Source organism: Bos mutus, chromosome 17 (assembly GCF_027580195.1).
Source record: "Bos mutus isolate GX-2022 chromosome 17, NWIPB_WYAK_1.1, whole genome shotgun sequence".
NCBI lineage: Eukaryota > Metazoa > Chordata > Mammalia > Artiodactyla > Bovidae > Bos > Bos mutus.
The window spans coordinates 7,932,596-7,956,985 of record NC_091633.1 but is presented as its reverse complement, the minus strand read 5'-3'; the positions used below and the strand labels follow the sequence as shown (position 1 = coordinate 7,956,985).

The following is a 24,390-nucleotide window of genomic DNA, read 5'->3' as shown; positions in this document are numbered from 1 at the left end:
TTGATGAGATCACTCACAGGGGCAGAGATGGTGTTCCTTACAAGCTGGCTCTCACAGCTTCATCCCTTTGCATTTCACGTGAGACTTGCTCTGGGCGTCAGTTTCCCCATCTGCTGAAAGTGGCACAAAGCCCCTACCCTGCCTCCCTCCCTGGTTGGCGTGAATTGGCGTGAGTTGCCGTAACAGGGAGGCCAAGAGGCCCCCTCTGCGGGAATGACAGTGTTTGGTTACTTCAGTTCGTGTTTCCAGCCAGAGCCCCAGAGTGTCTAAACACAGCCTATTTTTAGCACCAGAATGAACCTTGGGTGCTGAGCTGCCAAGAATATGATGGGCAGGGCAGAGCTGCCCTGAGGGAATGGAAAACAAGAGGTTCAGCTTGTCCCACAGCTCCCTCCCTCGGGGGGCTGTCGCGCTTTCCCCTCCAGATTCTGGGGAGCAGGTATGTCTGGCTGGAAGCCCATAAGGCTGGGCAGGGGCCTGGTTCTCTTTCTACAACCCCCTGAACTTGACCTCAGGGCACAAGCCCAGACACCAGCTGATTCCCTGACCATCCAAACTTGCCAAGAAAAAGATGCTGAGAAATCAGGTTTGCGAAAGTTCAACTTCTTCACGGTTCTGGGGAGGAGATCCACCCGGGGACCTCCAAGAAACTGGGAGCCCAGGTCAGTGGTTATCTTTTGGTCTTGGCTAAATAGTAACAATGTCAGAAACCACTGGCATTTGCTAATACCAAATACACAGGAATTCCAGTTGAGTGAGCTATTTCAATAAAAGATGATGCTGTGAAAGTGTTGCACTCAATATGCCAGCAAAAAAACTCAACATGCCAACCAGGAAAACTCAGCAGTGGCCACAGTACTGGAAAAGGTCAGTTTTCATTCCAATCCCTAAGAACGGCAATGCCAAAGAATGCTCAAACTACCACACAATTGCACTCATCTCACATGTTGGTAAAATGATGCTCAAAATTCTCCAAGCCAGGCTTCAGCAATATGTGAACCGTGAACTTCCTGATGTTCAAGCTGGTTTTAGAAAAGTCAGAGGAACCAGAAATCAAATTGCCAACATCTGCTGGATCATGGAAAAAGCAAGAGAGTTCCAGAAAAACATCTATTTCTGCTTTATTGACTATGCCAAAGCCTTTGACTGTGTGGACTGCAACAAACTATGGAAAATTATGAAAGAGATGGGAATACCAGACCACCTGACCTGCCTCTTGAGAAATACGTATGCAGGTCAGAAAGCAACAGTTAGAACTGAACATGGAACAGCAGACTGGTTCCAAATAGGAAAAGGAGTACATCTAGGCTGTATACTGTCACCCTGCTTATTTAACTTATATGCAGAATACATCATGAGAAACGCTGGACTGGAAGAAGCACAAGCTGGAATCAAGATTGCCAGGAGAAATATCAATGATCTCAGATATGCAGATGGCACCACCGTTATGGCAGAAAGCAAAGAAGAACTAAAGAGCCTCTTGATGAAAGTGAGAGAGTGGAAAAGTTGACTTACAGCTCAACATTCAGAAAACTAAGATCATAGGATCTGGTCCCATCACTTTACAGCAAATAGGTGGGGAAACAGTGGAAACAGTGAGAGACTTTATATTTTTGGGCTCCAAAATCACTGCAGATGGTGACTGCAGCCACGAAATTAAAAGACGCTTACTCCTTTGAAGGAAAGTTATGACCAATCTAGACAGCATATTAAAGAGCAGAGACATTATTTTGCCAACAAAAGTGTCTAGTCAAGGCTATGGTTTTTCCAGTGGTCATGTATGGATGTGAGAGTTGGACTGTGAAGAAGGCTGAGCACTGAAGAATTGATGCTTTTGAACTGTGGTGTTGGAGAAGACTCTTGAGAGTCCCTTGGACTGCAAGGAGATCAAACCAGTCCATCCTAAAGGAAATCAGTCCTGAATATTCATTGGAAGGACTAATGCTGAAGCTGAAACTCCAATACTTTGGCCACCTGATGCGAAGAGCTGCCTCATTCATTGGAAAAGACCCTGATGCTGGAAAAGATTGAAGGCAGGAGGAGAAGGGGACAACAGAGGATGAGATGGTTGGATGGCATCACTGACTCAATGGACATGAGTTTGAGTAAACTCCAGGAATTGGTGATGGACAGAGAGGCCTGGCGTGCTATAGTCCATGGGGTCGCAAAGAGTTGGACACGGCTGAGTGGCTGAACTGAACTGAACTGAAATACACAGGCACTGTGTTGAGCATCTTATTTCCATTGCACCACTTGATCCTCCCTAGAACGGTTTAACCCCTAGAACAGTTTAACTCCCTGGAACGGTTTAACCCCTGTATACCTCAGTTTCCCCAGCTATAAAAAGGGGGAAATAACAGTACTTATCTCATAGCACTGGTGTAAGGAGTAAATATTAGCAAGTGTCAGTGTTACGTCTTATTATGACTTACAGAGAGTATGTGTGGTTTTGCCTCTCAGTGCCCCTCTTTCCTGTTTCAAGGATCTCATCTTCCTTCACAGGCCCCCCTCATCAAGTCTCAGCTCATATGGCTTGGGCAGAATGGAATCCCCTCCCTAGTCTCTGCAAACACTATTATCTTTCTTTCCTGATAGATGTGTCCAAGATAACACAGGGTGTGTATATATTTAGGAGTGCAACTCCTGGGTCCTACTGTGAGAGCGTCTTATGACTATCCCAGGAAATGACGATCTGTCCTCTAAAATGGCTGTAGTGACAATGCCCCCCCACCACCTCCCCCAGTAACGCATGATGAGCACGCCTATGGCTGCAAATGCCATCCACACTTAATGCTGTCACCCTTTTCGTTTCTGCCCGTCTGCTAAATCTGTACTAGAGGAGGGCTGTGCCCTACCTATAGAATTGACTTCCAAATGCCATTTGGAAGCAGACTCAGTCGACGACGGATGGGAGTCGGTGTTTAAATGCGCAGCTCCCTCACCCCACTGATGGAGTAAGTCAGGCTGTCTTTGCACAGGCTCCTGAGCTTCCCCAGCCTCAGGGGCCCTCAGTGGTAGCTGACTGACAGCACCACCTTGCCTTGATGTTTTCCCTTCCCTGTTTTTCTTCCCCACGCAGGGTGTGGCTCAGCTGGTAAAGAATACGCCTGCAACGTGGGAGACCTGGGTTCGATCCCTGGGTTGGAAAGATCCCCTGGAGAACGGAACGGCCACCCACTCCAGTGTCCTGGCCTGGAGAATTTCACGGACTGTATAGTCCATGGGGTCACAAAGAGTCAGGCACGACTGAACAGCTTTCACCAGGGAAGGAAAAGGATTAGTGTGCCTTTCACCTAAATAAACTACTTACCCATGGTATCCGTTACTTGGCATATACCCTGACTTATCCAATCTTTTCCTTACCATTAGATATGTAAAATATTTCATTTTCCTTCCTTGTACATAAATAGTGCTATGCTGAACCTGCTGAATGTAGATCTTCACCCAGATTCCTGGAAAGCAATACATGACCTCTCATGAGTGTGAAGTGTGGGCACGATTACACCCATCTTACAGGTGAGCAAGCTAAGGCTCACGGAGATTCAGTAGCTTGTCCATGTGCACACAGGTTGCGCTGCCTCTTCCATCTCACCCACCTCCCAGGAAGAGTTTCCAGAACCCCGACTCCCCACTCCCTCGCTTTCCAGGACAGAGACTCACCCACCACTGCCCAGAGCTGACAGCTCACCATCGATGTCCCCTTTCATTCATCTTTCCAAAAACTCGAGAAAATAAATGAGAAGGCAAAATGCCATTAGCTTAATGGCCTTTAACACCCAGCCATCTGCCATGATGTAATTAAATAAAAAAATCAGAGGGAACATATGGTGCCCATTATGAATAAATATTAAAATTTTGTTTCCCCAGCTAATGACTCCGGCATCTCTTGCTCCACAGGCAAACTTTACGGCCATCGTCACTTGTGACAGGGAATCAGGCTGAGCCGTAGTGAGAAATGTGAGGAATGGTGTCAGATCTGGGGTAAGATCTAGTTGTCAGCCATTTCTGGCTTGAATCTGCCTCAGCCACGGGGTGGCTGTGTGATGTCAACAAGTGGTGTGAGACTCAGTTTCCCCATCTGTAAAATAGGAACAATTCACTCTGCCTCGTTGGGAAACTATAAGGGCGAAAGAAGCTAATGTCTTTAAAATACATAGCAGGGCTTCCCCGAGGTTCAGTAGTTGAGAATCCGCCTTGAAATGCAGGGGACGCCAGTTGGATCCTGGTCCAGGAAGATCGCACGTGCCGCGATGCGACTAAGCCTGTGAGCCACAACTACTGAGCCAGCCCTCTAGACCGAGAGCCAAAACCACGGAAGCCTGTGTGCCCTAGGGCCCGTGCTCCGCAGCAAAAGAAGCCACTGCAATGCGAAGCCCGCACACCGCAACTAGAGAGCAGCCCCTACTCTCCCCGCCTGCCACAACCAGAGAAAGCCTGCATGCAGCACCGAAGACCCAGCCAAAAACAAACAAATAAATAAAATACAGAGCACTCTAGTAACCGCACGTGCTAACATTCGTTGAGCACCTCCCACGTCAGAGTCGGACGTGACTGGAGCGACTCAGCACACAGGCACGCATGCACGTGCAAGGCATTGTTCTATACGTCAGTTTGTTCTATCCTTCCAACAATCCTATATGAAAGATCTCATGTGTTAGCCTCATTTTGCAGATGAGACAACTGAGGTTCAGAGAAGTTAAGTCACCTACGCAAGGTCACACAGCTAAGGAATGGTGGCTGCTGCTGCTGCTACGTCGCTTCAGTCGTGTCCAACTCTGTGCGACGCCATAGACGGCAGCCCACCAGGCTCCCCCATCCCTGGGATTCTCCAGGCAAGAACACTGGAGTGGGTTGCCATTTCCTTCTCCAGTGCATGAAAGTGAAAAGGGAAAGTGAAGTTGTGCAGTCGTGTCCGACTCTTAGCGACCCCATGGACCGCAGCCTACCAGGCTCCTCTGTCCATGGGATTTTCCAGGCAAGAGTACTGGAGTGGGATGTCATTGCCTTCTCCAAAGGAATGGTGGAGCAGGGCTCAAACAAAGGCGATCTGGCTTCAGAACATGCACTCTTAACCAAGGGGACTCAGTAAGAGTTAGTTACAGTTAGTCTTCAAAGATACACTACACAAAACCCAGACACAGTCTAACCAGATGATCCAGCAATCATGCTCCTTGGTACTTACCCAAAGGAGTCCAAAACTTATGCCCACACAGTAGCCTGCCCAGGGAGGCTTATAGCAGCGTTACTCGTAACTGACAAAACCTGTAAGCAACCAAGAGGTCCTTCAGTAGGTGAATGATTAAAATAAACTGTGGTACATCCAGACAATGGAATAATATTCAGTGTTAAAAGGAAATGAGCTGTCAAGCCATGAAAAGACATGAAGGAAACATCAATGTATATTCCTAAGTGGAAGAAGCCAATCTGAAAAGGCTACACAGTGTGATTCCAACTATCAATATATGACATTCTGGAAAAGCAGGACTACGGAGACAGCAAAAAGATAAGTGGGTGCCAGGGGTTAGGAGGGGGCGGATGCGTAGGTGACCTGATGATTTTTAGGGTGAGGACGCACTTCTATAAGATGCTACAATGGTACGTGTAAGTAAGTAAACGTTAGTCGCTCAGTCGTGTCTGATTCTTTGAGATTCCATGGACTATAGCCTGCTAGGCTCCTCTATCCATGGGATACTCCAGGCAAGAATACTAGAGTGGGTTGCCATGCCCTTCTCCAGGGAATCTTTCCAACCCAGGGATCCAGCTCGTGTCTCCTGCATTGCAGGCAGATTCTTTACCATCTGAGCCACCAGGGAAGCCCACTGCACTGGTAGATACACATTACACATTTGCCAAAATCTACAGAATGTACCACTCCAGTAATGAATCCTAAGGTAAACTATCAACTTTGGGCAAAAACGATGTGTCAATGCAGGTTAATCAATTATAACCAATGTCCCACTCTTCTGGGGGATGTCAATGGTGCAGGAGGCCATCTGAGGTGAGGGGCAGAGGATACATGGGAAATCTCCCAACTTTCTGCCCAATTTTGCTGTGAGAGTAAAACTTCTCTAAAAAGCAAAGTCAATTTTTTTTTTTTTAAAGGGGAGGTAATCACATGCTTGAAAAGGCATGGACTCATTGGAGTAGCTTTTTAGTGAATCATCTAAACTCTGAGCTGGGGAGAAGGGAAACAGTTGCAGGAAGGGACGAGGGTGTGGTGGGGAGATAAAGGTCATGATGAAATGACAGTTCTGGGCGCCTCTGGTGGCTCAGTGGTAAAGAATCCTCTGCCGGTGCAAGACACAGGTTTGCTCCCTGATCTGGAAGGATGCCACGTGCCACAGGATGACTAAGCCCACGTACCACAACTACTGAGCCCAGCATGGTCAATAAATAAATAAGTAAAGAAAAAAAAATATATATATAAGAAATGACAGTTCCCCTTTTCAAGTGGTTTGATGAAGGGTCACCCAGTCCACTGGTCTTCCCTGTCAGGCGGCTGGCAACTCTCCTCTGAGCCCAGATCACTTTCCTCGCCAAGAGGGACTTCAAAAGAAAGGCCCCAAATCCCTATCATTAAGCCATCTGGAGTCATCCTTCTCCCTCCAGGAGCTGCTGTGTGGTGGGTCAATTAGTGCGTATTTGCATAGAGGTCCTTAATAGGCTGCTAATTGTCTGGGGGAGAAAATAGATGGCTCTGCCGGTTCTGGGCAGAATGTTTACCCAGAGGGGCCGACCTCCAGGGGATGGCAGAGAACCGTGGGGAAGGAGGGAGGGGAGGGGTGGGATGGGATGGAAGGGAGTGAACTGAGTGAATTATCACCGACTCAGGTGCAGTAAGGAGAAGGATTTTGTGAATCTTTTGCTTTGGGATGTGTGTGTGTGTGTGTGTGTATACTGGCTCCTAAGGCAAAATGCATTTCTCCCTGTAGGTTCATAAAAATCATTTGAAGGAGAATAGTTAGGGAGAGGTTCTTTGGGTACAGTGGTTGCAGAAGAACCTACCAAGCAGAAAGCGTTTGAGCTGAGACCTGAAAAATGAGAAGGAGGCAGGCATAGATGATCTGGGGCAAGGCTCTCCCAGACAGAGGTGGGAAGGGACCCTGAACACCCCAGGGACCTGCACTGGGGTGGGGTCAGTGTGGAGAGAGCAGAGGCTGGGCAGCGAGCTTCCATCCTGCAGGGGCCATGGATTCTGCTCAGGACTGTTTCTGAACGCAGAGTGACCCATCCCTGATTCCTCTGGTTAACAACATGGGGATGGAGCTGAAGGAGTCCCCAAAGGACCCTCCCTGCCCCAGCGGGGTATGGCCATGTCTCTGTGGCTCAGGGAGGCTGAAAGGGTAGCCCAGGATCACATGGCCAGGCCAGGGCTGTGTTGGCTCCAGGTTTGTTCCCTGTGTGCCCACGCCGCTCCCTGCCAGCCCCCATCACCCCCTGCCCAGCCATGACTAGTGACTCGCTGTTTGCAGGCTCCACACTGGCCGTGGAGGTTTAAGCTCTAATTTAGAAACAATGACGGCTCCCAGTAGCTGCTCTTCTCAGAGAGGAATTTTCCACCAGGGGTTTCCCCAGCAAGAACCACTGTCCCCACTCTCCAATCAAGCAAGCCTAGTTCTTCTGTCTAAGCCAGTGCGCAGGTGTGTGTGTGTGTGTGTGTGTGTGTGTGTGTTGGAGGGAGGGGTCTCTGCCCACGGCCCAGCTGTATGGGTTCAAGTTCTCTTCCACCATGGGGCACTCAGTGCTCTTGGAGGGGCCACCGGCCCCTGCAGCTGGCTCAGAGCAGGTCTACTAGGTGGGTTCAGAGCCTATCAGAGCTGGAGGGAGGACCCTTCACAAGCCCCAGGCCGGCTTCCTTACTGACAGATGGGGAAACTGAGGCTCAGAGGGGAAAGCCGAGGGACCACCCACAGTCATCCAGTGACTCACCCAGACCTGAAGCCTTGGCACCTTCCCTGGGAAGGAAAGAAAGTGGGTAGACGACCATTTATTGCACACCTACTACGTGCCAGGCGCCTCCATCTAACCGCATCTAGACTCTCCCCTGGGGCTCTGCTCGGCAGGTTGGTTTATTCTCACTTTACAGATGAGGCAGTCGAGGTGGGGAGGGTCAGCCCACTCTCCAAAAGGCAGAGCCGGGGAGCGGCAGCTTGAGACTCGAATCTGGGCCCGCCCACTCTGGCATGTCAATCATAACTTCCTGCAGCGGCAGAGGCGGGTGGCTTGATTCGGAAGCCCTCACGGTCCAAGGGCCTTTCTCCAGGGAGTCTGCTCAGTCATCTGGCAACGCTTCTTGAGGCTCCTCAGCTGGGAATGAGGGAAGGGAGCCCCTTCTAGAAGGCCCAGGGGTCCCCAGGCCCATGGGGTATCTTCACCACATCCTTCAGTGGCCCAAGAAGTTCTGGCGTCCCACGCAGACAACCACTGCCTGAAACTGACCAATACTTCAGCCTCTTGAAGTCTTCTCACCTCTAAGAAGGTGGCACACGACCACACATGTGCAAGTGCCAATACAGATGCGCATGCGTGAACACGTGCATTCCCCACGCCCGCCCCGCCCTTCGCCCCCGGAGCAGGTACACACGCGTGCCCATATCTGTCGGTCCATCCCCATGACAGCACAGGGCAGGCATCCTTCAATCCACTTTGCAAGTGAGCCCAGAGGGCGCTCGGTGACTTACCCAAGAAACGGGTTCAGTGTTGCAGGTAAAACAAGAAACGGAAGCTTCCCGTTTGGCCCAAAGATAGTTTCTTAACCCCTGGGATGGTCAAGAGCATAAACCAGCTGCTGCTGCTGCTAAGTAGCTTCAGTCGTGTCCGACTCTGTGCGACCCCATAGATGGCAGCCCACCAGGCTCCCCCGTCCCTGGGATTCTCCAGGCAAGAACACTGGAGTGGGTTGCCATTTCCTTCTCCAATGCAGGAAAGTGAAAAGTGAAAGTGACGTCGCTCAGTCGTGTCCGACTCCTCGAGACCCCATGGACTGCACATGGCTTCAAAAGTCTAGGCCAGAGTTTCTCAAGCTCAGCACTACCGACATTGTGGATACTGGACAATTCCTGGCTGGCAGGGGTGTGGAGGCCATCCTGTGTATTGTAGGGGTTGGTGTCTCTGGCCTCTGCCCATTAGATGCCAGCGTTGTCCCCCCAACAGCTCCACCCCGCCCCCCAAGTTATGACAATGAAGAATGTCTCTAGACAGTGTTCTAGATTTTGCTTGTGGGAGTAAAGAGAGGTGTGTATCAGAACACCACCCTTAGACCCATCTGACTCCAGCTTCACGAAGTTGTCGTCTCCGCTTCTAAAGCTTAATTCTAGATTTTATCCTAATGCTTTTTCATAAGACTCTATGAGAAGGCCCCATGTTAGGATCCCTGACCTCCAGCATTCTGTGCTGGGATTCCAGGGTCAGTTTCAATGTTGGCAGGTTCTCTGATTCCGAAATTCTTTTCTAAGCCCCTGAGATCCTGTCTCCTCCTGTGTCAAGGTTGAAACTCTCCCTGGGAGACGGCCATGCCTCGCTGCCTTCCAGCAACCAGGATGAAAGATGTGCCCATGAATTATATATTTCCTGTCATCCCTTAATTGCTTGGCAATTACAGACCACCAAGGGTCATGTGCCCGGAGCAAGAACCTCCCCTTTGGCAGAGGGAAAACAGCTGGGTGGAAACTCACCAATGTACATAAAGACGTTACCTCTCGCAGGGTAGGTGGAGGAGTGGTTTTGTTTTGTTTTCTTCGTTTTGTTTATCTGTATTTTCTTTATCCACAGTCAGTTGGGGTTCAGAGAAAGAGATGGAGAATGCGTGCGCTTTGATGTCGGTAAATCCCATGGACAGAGGGGCCTGGTTGGCTGCAGTCAATGGCATCGCAAAGAATCAGACATGACTGAGTCTCACACACACACACACAACTTGGGCTGGAATCTTGGCTTCATCACTTACTAGCATTGAGAAGGTGAGGAAGCCACTTACCTTTTCTAAGCTGCGGGTTCCGCACTCATAAAATGGGATGAGGATGACGGTACTCGCTGCTGGAGTTGTTTAGGGGGTTAGTTCACGTAATGCATGTAGAGCACTTAGCCGGGAGTCAGGCGTACGTGCGGGGGGACCGAACCCAGGTCTCCCACGTTGCAGGCAGATTCTTTACCATCTGAGCCACAAGGGAAGCCCAACACAGTCACAATGACTGCTAACTTCATTTTTGACCCAACCCAGGCAGCTATGGCATGGCGGCGGGCACGTGGGTTCTGCACTGTGTTAGTAGTTCTGCTGTGTTCTGGGGAGGGCACGTCCCCTCTTCGAGCCCTCTTTACACGTCTCTTTTCCTGATGTGTAAAATGGGCAGAAACATGCCACTTCTCAAGGTCTCTCACAGGCATCTGGTGCCAACAGGCATGCCCAGCTATTATTACCCCATTCCAGAGGGCTGGTGGGCACAGAGCCAGGCAGGGTGGGACTGGGGCAGAAGCTGGAACTGGAGGCGGCATCTTATCTCTCAACTTATTTCTGGTTCTTCTACAGCACAGCCTCCCCTCCCACCCCACCAGCCCTAACATTAATAGGTCGCTGCTGTCATGATGTCTTTAAATTTAGAACACCGCCCCCCGCCACACACACAAACATGCATCCACCCACACACCCCCAGGAATAAATCTGCCAGGGTGGGAGAGAGGAAGGTCTGTCTCATTACAGACCTTCCTCATTACAAGAGGAAGAAGGAGGCAGTTTGATGCTGGAGGCTGCAGCAGCCAGGGTCTTGGGATAGGGAAGTTCCCCTCCTCCCTGCCCCGAGTGCTGGACAGGAGGTCAGGGTGCTCGGGTGCTCACCTCATGGGGCCCACCAGCAAGGCCAGTCCCGGGAAGGAAGGGGTGGGCTAGGTAACCACTCGGGTCTGTGGGCTTGAATCTGGACATCCCTGCAGGCAGGCTGGGTGCCCTGGGTGAGGTGTGCAGCCTCTCTGAGCTGGAGTTTCCTCATCTATAAATGAAAATTTTTGTGGGGTCATCTTCAAGGGCAGGTGACCTGTGTGGTCCTGCGGGGCTCTGCACTAGGTTTTAGCTGTCTGCTGTCACTGTCTTGAATTTCTTAATAATCTTTGAACAAGGGACATTTTCATTTTGTTCTGGGCTCTCTGCAAAGTATGTCGCTGATTTGGGGTGGTTGTAAAAGTTGAAGGAGACTCATGACGGAAATTCCTAGTCCAGTTTGGGGCACCGGTGGATACGCAGGCCTGGTATCTCCCTTCCCTTCATCTTCCTGCTGCATCTTCCAAGCTCATTTTATGACTGTGTGGCCCAGGGCAAGTGGCTTACCCTCTCTGCACCTTCAGTTTCTCCTTTGTAAAACAAAAAAGCAAAAACTGACTTAAATTTTCTCTGGCTCCACTTAGTGTTCCCCCAACCCTCTCCCCTGGCCATTCAAACGGCAATGCACTCATTCATTCATGCAGTCATTCAACAAACGTTCGCTGAGTGCCAACCCCCTGCCAAACCAAAGTTTGCCATACAGATCTGCCTGAATTAGCAGATCTATCCACGGGGAGGGTTTATCCTGCACAAACTTCACAAATGCATCATCTCTGGGTGTAAAAATGTCGCCTTCCTCATCCCAAAACAACACTTCTCTGATCCACAGGAGCCCAGGATTCTCCCCCAACTCCAGTCTGGCACATTTATACAAGGGAGTACTACTCAGTCATAAAAAGGACAAACTATTGATAGACGTTTGGGACAGTACTGATGACTCTCCCAGACATTATGCTGAGAGCAAGAAGCCAGACTCAAAAGGATATATGGTTCATATACATGACATTCTAGAAAAGGCCAAGGGAAAACATACTGGTGGTGGCCAAGGGCTAGAATCAGGGAAGAAAATGACTGCGAAGGGGCACAGAGGAATTTTTGAGGGTAACAGAAGCTTGTATATCCTGACTCTGCTGGTGGCTGCATGGCGGAATGCGTTTGTATGCTTGTTTGTTTGTTTTTGTTGTTGTTGTTTGGTTTATTTATTTATTTTTTTGTCTCACCGAGCAGCATATGAGACCTCTTAGTTCCCCGACCAGGGATCGAACCCTGGCCTCCTGCAGCAGAAGCACCGAGTCTTAACCCCTGGATCTCCAGAGAAGTCCTTGAATGCATTTGTTAAAAAGTCCCAGAGATATAAACTATAATGGGTGAAGTTAACTGTAGGCAAATGATACTCAATAAGAGACATTAAAAAAAAAAAAAAAACCCATTGTGCTTTTTCCTGCAATGCCAGCTGAGCTCCGAAGGGAAGAGATGCTTCCCAGAGAATCAACACCTGCTCACTTCTCATCCTGGGCCCCTGGGATGCTCACCTGGCGGGAAGGGATAGCTCAGCCAGGGCAGGGACAGCTCCCATGAGCACCTGGGCTCCCACGTGACCCTCATCCCATTGCCTGCTCCGAGAGCAAGAGCTTTCGGGGTTATTTTTGCTCTGAGAAGTACCAGCCACAGGGTACTTTCTCTGCAGGCAGCCGCCACCCCCTGCTGTGTTTACATAAAAACACATTTGCACAGGGTTTTGTTTTTACATTTGCCTCAGAGGCCTGGAGTCTATTAAATGTGGGGAGGCCTGATGATCTGGCTGGAAGCAGCTGATGGGAGAGGGCAGGCTGAAGGAAGATGCTCTAGGCCTGCATTTCCTCCCAGTCCCAGGGAGCCCTGGGTCTCTCTGCAGAGGGGATAAAAGGGCTCACTGAACTCTCTTGTGCATGTGCCCGGCATTTCTCAACCTCAGCCCCACTGACATTTGGGGCTGCGTGATTTGTTGTTGAGGGGGGCTGCTCTGTACATCGCAGAAGCATCCCTGGCTTCTGCCTACCAGCATCCTTCCACCAGTTGAGATGATCAAAAACATCTTCAGTCGCTCAGTCGTGTCTTTGTGACCCCACGGACTGCAGCACACCAGGCTTCCCTGTCCATCACCAGCTCCCGGAGTTTGCCAAGTGTCTCCTGCAGGGCAAAATCGCCCCCACTTGAGAACCACTGGCACACACACGAAGATACACACACGCAAGCTCAGCTCAGGAACTCTCCGCCTTTCAACGCCCACCTGAAACAAGCGCTGATGCTGTCTCCCGCACCTCTGCATCCCTGGCTCTTTCCCCAGTGCCTGGCGTGCAACATTTGAGAGGCTCAAAGGCGTTCTGTGGCATGAGCAGACCATGGCGGCACGACTGATACTGACGGCCACCGGCTTCCGCGGCTTGGAGGGCACTGTCCGGCATTCGGACTCTGGCCACCATGCAGGTTTGCACCATGTGCTAGGCTGTTCCCACATCACCTCACCTGGCCCACAGATTGAGGCCCATGACTGTCTCCATTTTCCATGTAAGGAAACTCAGCTAGCGTGTGGTAGAACTAGGATTTATGGGCTTCCCTGGTGGCTCAGTCAGTAAAGAATCCGCCTGCAATGCAGGAGAACCAAGTTCGATCCTTGGGTCGGGAAGATCCCCTGGAGAAGGGAATGGCTACCCATTCCAGTATTCTAGCCTGGAGAATCCCATGGACAGAGGAGCCTGGCAGGCTACAGTCCATGGGATTGCAAGGAGTAGGACATTATGGAGCAACAAAGCACACATGCACACTGAGCTGGGATTTAAGCCTAGAAATATCTGTTGCCAGGGCTCACTCTCTTAATTATCACATTCCATTTAAGGCACTTGCAGCCTTAAATATTCTTTAAGGATGGGATGGGAAATAGTGACAATAATTTCCTCCTTAACCAAGCTCTGCACAGACTCCCCTGAACTCTTTTTCACATCAGATCAGATCAGTTGCTCAGTCATGTCCGACTCTTTGCGACCCCATGAATCGCAGCACGCCAGGCCTCCCTGTCCATCACCAACTCCCGGAGTTCACTGAGACTCACATCCATTGAGTCAGTTATGCCATCCAGCCATCTCATCCTCTGTTGTCCCCTTCTCCTCCTGCCCCCAATCCCTCCCAGCATCAGAGTCTTTTCCAATGAGTCAACTCTACGCATGAGGTGGCCAAAGTACTAAAGTTTCAGCTTTAGCATCATTCCTTCCAAAGAAATCCCGGGGCTGATCTCCTTCAGAATGGACTGGTTGGATCTCCTTGCAGTCCAAGGGACTCTCAAGAGTCTTCTCCAACACCACAGTTCAAAAGCATCAATTCTTCGATGCTCAGCCTTCTTCACAGTCCAACTCTCACATCCATATATGACCACAGGAAAAACCATAGCCTTGACTAGATGAACCTTTGTTGGCAAAGTAATGTCTCTGCTTTTGAATATGCTATCTAGGTTGGTCATAACTTTCCTTCCAAGGAGTAAGCGTCTTTTAATTTCATGGCTGCAGTCACCATCTGCAGTGATTTTGGAGTCCAGAAAAATAAAGTCTGACACTGTTTCCACTGTTTCCCCATCTATTTCCCATGAAGTGATGGGAATGGATGCCATGATCTTCGTTTTCTGAATGTTGAGCTTTAAGCCCACTTTTTCACTCTACACTTTCACCTTTATCAAGAGGCTTTTTAGTTCCTCTTCACTTTCTGCCATAAGGGTGGTGTCATCTGCATATCTGAGGTTATTGATATTTCTCCTGGCAATCCTGACTCCAGCTTGTGTTTCTTCCAGTCCAGTGTTTCTCATGATGTACTCTGCATATAAGTTAAATAAGAGGGTGACAATATACAGCCTTGACGTACTCCTTTTCCTATTTGGAACCAGTCTGTTGTTCCATGTCCGGTTCTAACTGTTGCTTCCTGACCTGCATACAAATTTCTCAAGAGGCAGGTCAGGTGGTCTGGTATTCCCATCTCTTTCAGAATTTTCCACAGTTTATTGTGATCCACACAGTCAAAGGCTTTGGCATAGTCAATAAAGCAGACATAGATGTTTTTCTGGAACTCTCTTGCTTTTTCCATGATCCAGCAGATGTTGGCAATTTGATCTCTGGTTCCTCTGCCTTTTCTAAAACCAGCTTGAACATCAGGAAGTTCACGGTTCACATATTGCTGAAGCCTGGCTTGGAGAATTTTGAGCATTACTTTACTAGCGTGTGAGATGAGTGCAATTGTGCGGTAGTTTGAGCGTTCTTTGGCATTGCCTTTCTTTGGGATTGGAATGAAAACTGACCTTTTCCAGTCCTGTGGCCACTGCTGAGTTTTCCAAATTTGCTGGCATATTGAGTGCAGCACTTTCACAGCATCATCTTTCAGGATTAGGAATAGCTCAACTGGAATTCTATCACCTCCACTAGCTTTGTTCGTAGTGATGCTTTCTAAGGCCCACTTGACTTCACATTCCAGGATGTCTGGCTCTAGGTCAGTGATCGCACCATCGTGATTATCTGGGTCATGAAGCTCTTTTTTGTACAGTTCTTCTGTGTATTCTTGCCATCTCTTCTTAATATCTTCTGCTTCTGTTAGGTCCATACCATTTCTGTCCTTTATCGAGCCCATCTTTGCATGAAATGTTCCTTTGGTATCTCTGATTTTCTTGAAGAGATCTCTAGTCTTTCCCATTTTGTTGTTTTCCTGTATTTCTTTGCATTGATCGCTGAAGAAGGCTTTCTTATCTCTTCTTGCTATTCTTTGGAACTCTGCATTCAGATGTTTATATCTTTTCTTTTCTCCTTTGCTTTTCGCTTCTCTTCTTTTCACAGCTATTTGTAAGGCCTCCCCAGACAGATGTCTCTTATTGTTGTTGTTTAATCGCTAATTCGTGTCTGACTCTTTGTGACTCTGTGGACTGCAGCACGCCAGGCTCCTCTGTTCTCTGCTATCTCCAGGAATTTGCTCAAATTCATATCCATTGAGATGGTGATGCTATCTAACCATCTCATCCTCTGCCACCGCCTTCTCCTTTTGCCTTCAGTCTTTCCCCAGTGTCAGGGTCTTTTCCAATGAGTTGGCTCTTTGCATCAGGGGGCCAAAGTATTGGAGCTTCAGCTTCAGCAACAGTCCTTCCAATGACTGTTCAGGGTTGATTTCCCTTAGGATTGACTGGTTTGATCTTCTTGTAGCACAAGGGATGCTCAAGAGTCTTCTCCAGCACCACAGTTCAAAAACATCAGTTCTTTGGTGTTCAGTCTTCTCTATAGACCAACTCTCACATCCATCCAATTTACCTTGATTTATGGACCAAACATTCCAGATTCCTAAGCAATATTGTTCTTTACAGCATCGGACTTTCCTTTTACCACCAGACACATCCACAGCTGAACGTCACTTCTGCTTTGGCCCAGCTATTTCATTCTTACACGAGCTACTAGCAGTTGCCCTCTGCTCTTCCCCAGTAGCACACTGGACATCCAGGGGGTGCTCATCTTCCCTTGTCATATCTTTTTGCCTTTTCATACTGTCCATGGGGTTCTCCAGGCAAGAGTACTGGAGTGGGTTGCTATTTCCTTCTCCAGTAGACCACATTTGATTCATGGAGGCTGATCACCCTGTGATCCATGAAGGGGAGGTATCTTTGTACTGACCAATTTTAGTGAGGCTCCTTCGAAGTCAGTTTAGCAGAGTTCCCATCCTCCATTGATGCTTTTGAACTGTGGTGTTGGAGAAGACTCTTGAGAATCCCTTGGACTGCAAGGAGATCCAACCAGTCCATTCTAAAGGAGATCAGTCCTGGGATTTCTTTGGAAGGAATGATGCTAAAGCTGAAACTCCAGTACTTTGGCCACCTCATGCAAAGAGTTGACTCATTGGAAAAGACTCTGATGCTGGGAGGGATTGGGGGCAGGAGGAGAAGGGGACGACAGAGAATGAGATGGCTGGATGGCATCACTGACTCAATGGACGTGAGTCTGGGTGAACTCCGGGAGTTGGTGATGGACAGGGAGGCCTGGCATGCTGTGATTCATGGGGTCGAAAAGAGTCGGACATGACTGAGCGACTGATCTGATCTGATCTGATATCTGCTCTAATTGGGTTTCTCACCCTCCACCATTCCCCAGGTAATGTCAGATCACCTGACCTGCCTCCAGCACTGCCTTCAATCCTGTTAGGTTGGTTCAGTCAGAATCCTCCCCAGTTCTTTTCCTTTCTGTAATTTTGTAATTTTCCATCCATTGATCACCCCCCTATGTCTGGCCAACCTTATTGCTTGGTTGTATACGCCCACTTGCCCATGCTGTATTCGGAGTTGAGCTAGTTCTCTCCAGAGGTCTCTCTTCTCCTGTTGCAATAGTCCTGAATAAAATCTACTTTTTCCACTTCAGCTACTCTCCAGCTCTGATTTTTCTTTAACAATAGATCCAGATCTACACACATGGGGGAGGGAATGTGGTTGAAAAGCAGAAAGTCAGCCAAGATTAACATGGTAAGGAGTGTGGATTTAGGTGCAGGACCTACCAGCATCCAGATCCCTCTTGGCCACTTACCAGCTCTGTGAACTCAGGCAAGTGGCTGGGGTTCATTTTGCCATTTGTAAATGAGGACCATGACAGTAATACAGGACACGATTTTTGTAAAGGTTAAATGAGGTAATGCTGTAAAGTGCTTGCTGTCCTGCGTGGGCTCAGTCATATCCAGCCTGAGGACTCCATGGACTGCAGTCCGCCAGGCTTCTCTGTCCATGGGATTTTCCAGGCAAGAATACTGGAGTGGGTTGCCATTTCAGATCCCTCCAGGGCATCTTCCAGACCCAGGGATCGAATCCAAGTGTCCTCCACCTCCTGCATTGGCAGGCAGATTCTTTATCACCAGCTTCACCTGGGAATTCTGTAGAAAGAGCCTGAGCTCAATAAATATTGGTTGGATGCTGCTGCTGCTGCTGCTGCTAAGTCGCTTCAGTGGTGTCTGACTCTGTTCGACCCCATAGACGGCAGCCCACCAGGCTCCCCCATCCCTGGGATTCTCCAGGCAAGAACACTGGAGTGGGTTGCCATTTCCTTCTCCACTGCATGAAAGTGAAAAGTGAAAGTGAAGTTGCTCAGTCATGTCTGACTCCTAGTGACCCCATGGACTGCAGCCTACTAGGCTCCTCCATCCATGGGATTTTCCAAGCAAGAGTACTGGAGTGGGGTGCCATTGCCTTCTCTGATTGGTTGGATAGATACTTTCAATAGGCTTTGGGGACAATAGTCCCAGATAAGGTGGAAATCAGAAGGAGAGGTGACTTTACATCAAACCACCCAGCAAGGCAAGGGTGTTTGAATCCCAAAGAGTCCCCACCACACACACATACACACACACACACACACACACACACACATGAGTGAGACAGAGCTGGTTACTCCTCAGTGGCCTCCTGCCCTTCTGATTGGACTGAACAGAGGTCCACTGTGCATGTGCTGGCCGTTGACAGGCTGCCTGGTTGGGTAAGAGGCCCCTGCAGGTCCCTGTACCACAGGAGTCAGAAGGCTGCTGACCCCTGGAAACTGTGGAGCCTAATTCAGCATCCCTTGACCCCCTTCTCAGCAGATGTGCTGAACACAGGCAACTCTGACCTGACCTCAACTGTGACTGCCCTTGTGGGAGCTACCGAGAGGCACCATGATCCCTCCCAGGTCTGACCAAGGGACAGGACAAAGGGGAGCCTCTGGGCCATCAGCCATAGAAGGTTCTGCTCCTCCGTGTTAATTCAAGAGCATCCACAGCTCCTGCTGAGCGGCTGAAGAGCTCTCTGGAGCCTCTTTTCGAGTGAAAACAGTCATTTGCAAGAGCTCACGATGCAAGGAGCAGAGGAATGGCACAGTTGCACCACAGCCAGCCTTTCTCACAGCCCAGAGCCTGTGGAGCCACTTGGAGGAACAGCAGCTGCCTCGGGCTGGTGGGAGGGTCTGGGGACACGGAGGAGGGCCCATCTCCATGGCTCCCCAGAACAAGCCAGGGCTTTCACAGCAAAGGGGCAGCAAGCATGTCATGCCTGGTGCGTTTGTTTCCTACGGCGGCTATAACAAATTGCCAAAACTGGAGTGGGAGATGCTTAAACAATAGGAATTTAGGCTCTTGGAGTTCTGGAGACCAGACGTTCCAAATCAAGGAGGCAGCAGGAGGCAGGATTAGTTCCTTGTGGAGGTTCTGAGGAAGAATCCGTTCCATGCCTCTGTCCTAGCTCCTGGTGGTTGCTGGCCCTCTCTGGCATTCTTTATATGATAGAGGCAATACTCCAATCTCTGTTGCCATCTTCAAATGCATTCATTCTCTCTGTGTTTGCCTGTTTTTTCTTCTTTTTTTTAAAATTATTTATTATTATTATTTATTTTTATTTCTGGCTGTGCTGGGTCTTTGTTGCTGTACGAGTTTTTCTCTAGTTGGGGCAAACGGGGACTACTCTCCAGTTGCGGTGTGGGAGATTCTCACTGTGGTGGCTTCTTTGTTGCTGAGTGTGGTAGGCTCTAGGCACAGGGGCTCCATAGCTGCAGCTCCTGAGATCTAGAGCACAGACTCAGATCTGTACGTGCACCATTGTGGGGCACAGGCTTAGTTGCTCCATGGCATGTGGGATCTTCCTGGATCAGGGATCAAACCCACGTCTCTTGCATTGGCAGGCAGATTCTTTACCACTGAGCCATGAGGGAAGCCCAGTTTTCTCTTCGGTCATCGAATTAGGGCCCCACTTGAATCCCATGTGGCCTCATCTTAACCAGTGACACATTTCCAAATGAGGCCCTGAGGTTCCAGGTGGAGGTGAATTTGGGGGAGGACGCTCTTGACATAGCAGGTATTGAATTTCACTCCTGCCACTTGCAGCTGTGTGATGGTAGACACGTGACTTAACCTCTCTGGTCCTCTTTCCTCATCTTTAAAAAGGAATAATGATAGGATTATTGTGACGACTGGATCTGTTGCTGCAGTAAAGCAAGCAGCTCCAGGCACAGACCCTGGAGCCGGATGACCTGCTACCTACTTGCTGTGTGACACTGAACAGGTTGCCTAAACTCTCTGGTCATCTATTCCCCTGTCCATAAGGGTGAGGGGATTGAAAGATATTATGGCCCTTCTCTCCCTCTCATAGTTCTTAAAGCCCCCCAAAAGCACTACAGGGAGTCCATGGGATCTCTTGGGGTTTCCACAGCCCCCAAATTATACTTTAATCCACAAAAAATGGTACAACTCTGTGCTTTTTCTTTTTTTGGGCCGGAATTGGATTGACTCAATGTCAGAGTCCATTCATTCTCAAGACAAGAAGAATTTTTCATCAATTATTGCTCTAATACTTACTTTTAATTCAGTGAAAAAATTATTTAAAATCATGAAGCTTGTTCAAGAAACAAAATACAGACACAAATAAGAAGACAGACCTCTGGGTCTGGAGAGGTTTGGGCTAAACGGGGTTAGCTGACATCAGCTACAACGAACAATGTTAACAGCTCTTAGCTATGAAATACTCACTTCATAGCAGGCATTTTACTCACCGTTGTCCACAACACCTCTCATTTACCCACGAAACAACCCTACGAGGCAGGGACTCTTATTAACTTTACAGGTGAGGAAACTGAGGCCCAGAGAGGGGCAATGACTCACTCAAGGTCACACAGGTGCTCAGGGGCCAAGTGGGGGTTTGAAATCAGGTCTCTTTGACTCGAGGGCTGAAACTCTTAACCAAGCTGTTAAGTGGCCCCAGTTGACTACACGCTCTCGAGCAGAGAAGTATAATGTGAGCTGTATGTATAGCTTAAAATGTTCTAGAAACCACAATTAAAAAAGGTAAAAAGAAACAGGTGAAATTAGTTCAACCAATATGTCTAAAATATAGTCCTCTCAACATAAATATAACATAATTTATCAATGAGATATTTTATATTCCGGGTTTTGTCTTTGTTTTTTAACACTAAGACTTCAAACTCCGGCGTGCATTTCACCCGTACAGCACATCTTGGTTCAGTGGCCGCCATAGCGGACGGTGAGGCTCAGGAGAGCTGAATATCTCTGGGGGTTTGCAGAGCTGGAGAAACTCTGTAGATTCATCAATTTCCAGCCAAGAAGCATCACCGCTGCAGCTCGGTGGCCTCCTCATGTGGGAGGGAGGAGAGGTGAACAGTTTGTTTCTCTGGCATCCAGACTAGTGTGGGTAACAGATGACTCATGCCATGGACCCAAGAGCTCCAGCCTCTTTGTCCGAACCCCACCCTGTGGGCAGCTCCAGGCCACCCCAAGTGTGACCTCGCTGGGAGCTGACCGAGCCCAGCTTGTTCTGGAGCCAATCTGGGCTCCTGTGGGCCCCCGAGCCCAGCCTCAGCCCAGGAATCTGGTGGATCAGAAACAGCCCTGCAGAAACAAGTAAGACAGCTTCTGCAGGCCAATGGGACTGAGAGTCTATGCCTGGCTTTGAACCCCAGCTTAGCCACTCCTAACTGGGAGAAGTTGCCTACTGTAACACTGGTGTCATCATAGTAGCTCCTTCGTCACAGAGTTGGCAGGAGAATCAAATTGATGCAGAGAGAGTAAAGGGACAAAATAGGTGATTAAATAGTTAATCTCACTAGGGGATTGTAAGTAGAAAAAAACATGGGAGACCCCTGTAAGTTAATGATCGCTCAGGAAAGCAGGTTTGCTTAACTGCAAAGCCAAGCAGGCTTGCTGAGCGACAAAACCACAAGAAGCACGAGACATGCCCCCAAACGACAAAACGACGGCGGCGTGAGACGCACATCCTGCCCAGCGAGCTCAGTGAGTTAGGACAAGCTCTCTGCACAGATTAGCTATTGCTGAGTTGCTAAGTTGTGTCTGACTCTTTCGACCCCCGTGGACTACAGCCTGCCGGGTCTCTCTGTCCATTGGATTTTCCCAGGCAAGAATACTGGAGTGGGTTGCCATTTCCTCCTCCAGGGATCTTCCCAACCCAGGGATCGATCCCATGTCTCTGGCACCTCCTGCACTGGCAGGCCGATTCTTTACCACTGTACCACCTGGGAAGCCCCTCTGCACACATAAAAAACAATAATTAGATTGCCATTGTAGGGACAAGGAAACTCACCTCCTCAACCTGGAGGAGGAACCAATGGTGGAAGCATGACGTCTACTCAGGAAAGATAAAGACGCTCTCCTCCCCCTCCCCACTTTTCCTTTGACTACAAAACCTTAGCCCAGTAAGTTCTTGGGGCACGGCGCCCCGTCACCCACCTGCTTGTAAGCCTCACAAATGTCCTATTCTAATAAATCACTTCTTATCTATCACTTTGCCTCTCACTGAATTCTTTCTGCACTGGGACATGAAGGACTGTGGTACCAGAGTTCTTCAGAGTCCCCCAAAATGACACCCAGTGGTTTCAAAATGAGGAACTATAAAAGTCACTTTTATCTCCTATCCACTTATGTCAAACTGCATTGACTACATTACAGAGAAATGCTGTTTTTCTCCCCATTGTACAGATGCAGAAACTGAGGCTCTGAAAGATGAACTACCTTGCCTAGTATCACACAACTAGCCAACGATGGATTCGATTATAGACCCTTTCTCACAAGGAGGTTGTGAGGATGCAATGAATTAGTAAAATAAATGGAAGCACTTCAAAGAGGGCTGGGTTCACGGTATGTGCTCAGGAGACTTTTTGCTCCCACCACCATCAGAACCATCACCGCCATCATCACCATCCTCACCGTCATGGTCGTCGTCATCAACATCTTGGCTGCCATCATCTCTGTCATTATCACATCACCTGTGTTATCACTGTCAGCCTCATCTTCTGCCTCCCCGGTGTGTTGTGAGCACAAAGCACAGTGTTGGGCTCAGAGCTGCCGAGCCTACCCTGATCCTGAGCAAGTTTCTTAACCAGGTTAAGCATACACATACACACACACACACCCTTACTCCTAGGACATTTTCTTTGGCCAAAGAACGCTCTACCACACAACTTTGAGAATGTCTTTAGGGAGAGAAAAGTAAGTCATCCACCGCAGGTCCTGTGGAATTTATTCTCTCTTCCTAGCACAAGAAGGCCCAAGGAGAACAGCCTCCATGTTCGGCTCCTTGGCCACCCACGGGGGAAGCTGCCAAGTGAAATAACCTCCCTCGGATCTTTGATGGGCCACTCAAACAGAAGGGTCTTGTTTGGGGCATTTTATTTATTTACTGCTAGCACTGCTGCCAACCAAGTTTATACAGAGTTGCTACAGGTCAAGGTCTGGGCAGAACCTAAGGTCTGGGCTGCCTCTCCTCTCACCCAGGGAGGTTGCCTCTTGACAGCTTTTCCATTCCTTCATCCCCGACTCCACAAAGTCCATCAGCCCACTGTCTTGCTCCCCTCCCCAGGCTGCTCTTCTAATTAATTCTTCAAAGCCAGTGACACCAGGGTGATAATGAATTTATGCACAGATATTTGCATGTTAGTGGGGGTCTTCCAGAATTTCAAGGCTCTGGGTGGGTGGGAACCGGAGAGAGTAGAAAATGGAATTTCAAAGAAGGGAAGTAATTTTTAGCAGCTCAAACTGTTGCACAAGGAAGCCTCCCACCCCCAGTTCACGCTGGCCTTGCAAACTTGACGTTGCTCTTGAGACCTGTGGATAACTTAATTGTGCAATTCTGGGCTCTCAACAGAACTAGGGGAATTCCCCAGAACACACTGAACTGGGACATTTGTTCAACATAGTCTATTGAGCATCTGACTAAGCCAGGCACAGTTCTAGATGGTGAGGTAGAGGAGAGAATGAAATGAAACTCTGGTTCTGTGTATTTTAAACGATAGGGAGCAGAAGCTTGATTTCGCTAGCTTGATATTCTGTGTGATTTTCAGAACCATCATTCATTTAAGCTAGCGTTTACTGAGGCTGGCCATGTGTTAAATGCTTACAAAAATCGTTGCTCAGTTGCCAAGTTATACCCGACTCTGTGACCCCATGAACTGTAGCACACCAGGCTCCTCTGTCCATGGGGATTTCCAGGCAAGAATACTGGAGTGGGTCACCATTTCTTTCTCCAGGGTATCTTCCTGGATCAAGGATCAAACCTGTGTTTCCTGCATTGACCAGGTGGATTCTTTACCACTGAGTCATCAGGGAAACCTCTTGCAAAAATCACCCCAGGTAATTACCACAACAACCCCATGAGGCAGGCACTATTCACATCCTCCCCATTTGACTGATGACAAAACTGAGGTGCAGTGAGGCTGAAAAACTTGGCCCAAGCTGTTCACTGAGAAACCGCAAGAACTGCGCCTTGAACCCAGAACCCCAGGGCTACCGAAGTACATGGAGGGACTTACAACCTAGTTTTGAAGTGAGAAATCAGGCTGTGACCTGAGAGATGTGTAGGAGTGCCTGGTGAAGAAGGTGGGCGCAGGAGGACAGGACCCCTCATGGGGGATGGGGAGGCAGTAGCCTGGGGCGAGGTGAGTGACCTGTTTGAAGATCTGGCCCCAGGACTCCTGCCTCCAGGCCCACGTTTCTGTTCCTTTTTATACCCTTGACCTCATGAGCCCTGCTCTCTAACCAGCTAAGCTAAACCAGGGCTC

At 49.0% G+C, this 24,390-nt stretch overlaps 1 protein-coding gene across 5 annotated transcripts in view; it reads right to left on the bottom strand.

Moving 5' to 3' along the window:
- WSCD2 (WSC domain containing 2) overlaps window positions 1-24,390 on the bottom strand; it is a 115,491-nt gene that overhangs the window by 58,442 nt on the left and 32,659 nt on the right. For 2 of the 5 annotated variants that reach the window (XM_070385956.1, XM_070385957.1), the window contains one exon: window positions 5,183-5,262. The exons of the other annotated variants lie outside the window; for them this stretch is intronic. The gene's annotated coding sequence lies outside the window, so the exon portion shown is untranslated. The remainder of the gene's footprint in view (window positions 1-5,182; window positions 5,263-24,390) is intronic. 5 annotated transcript variants of the gene reach the window in all.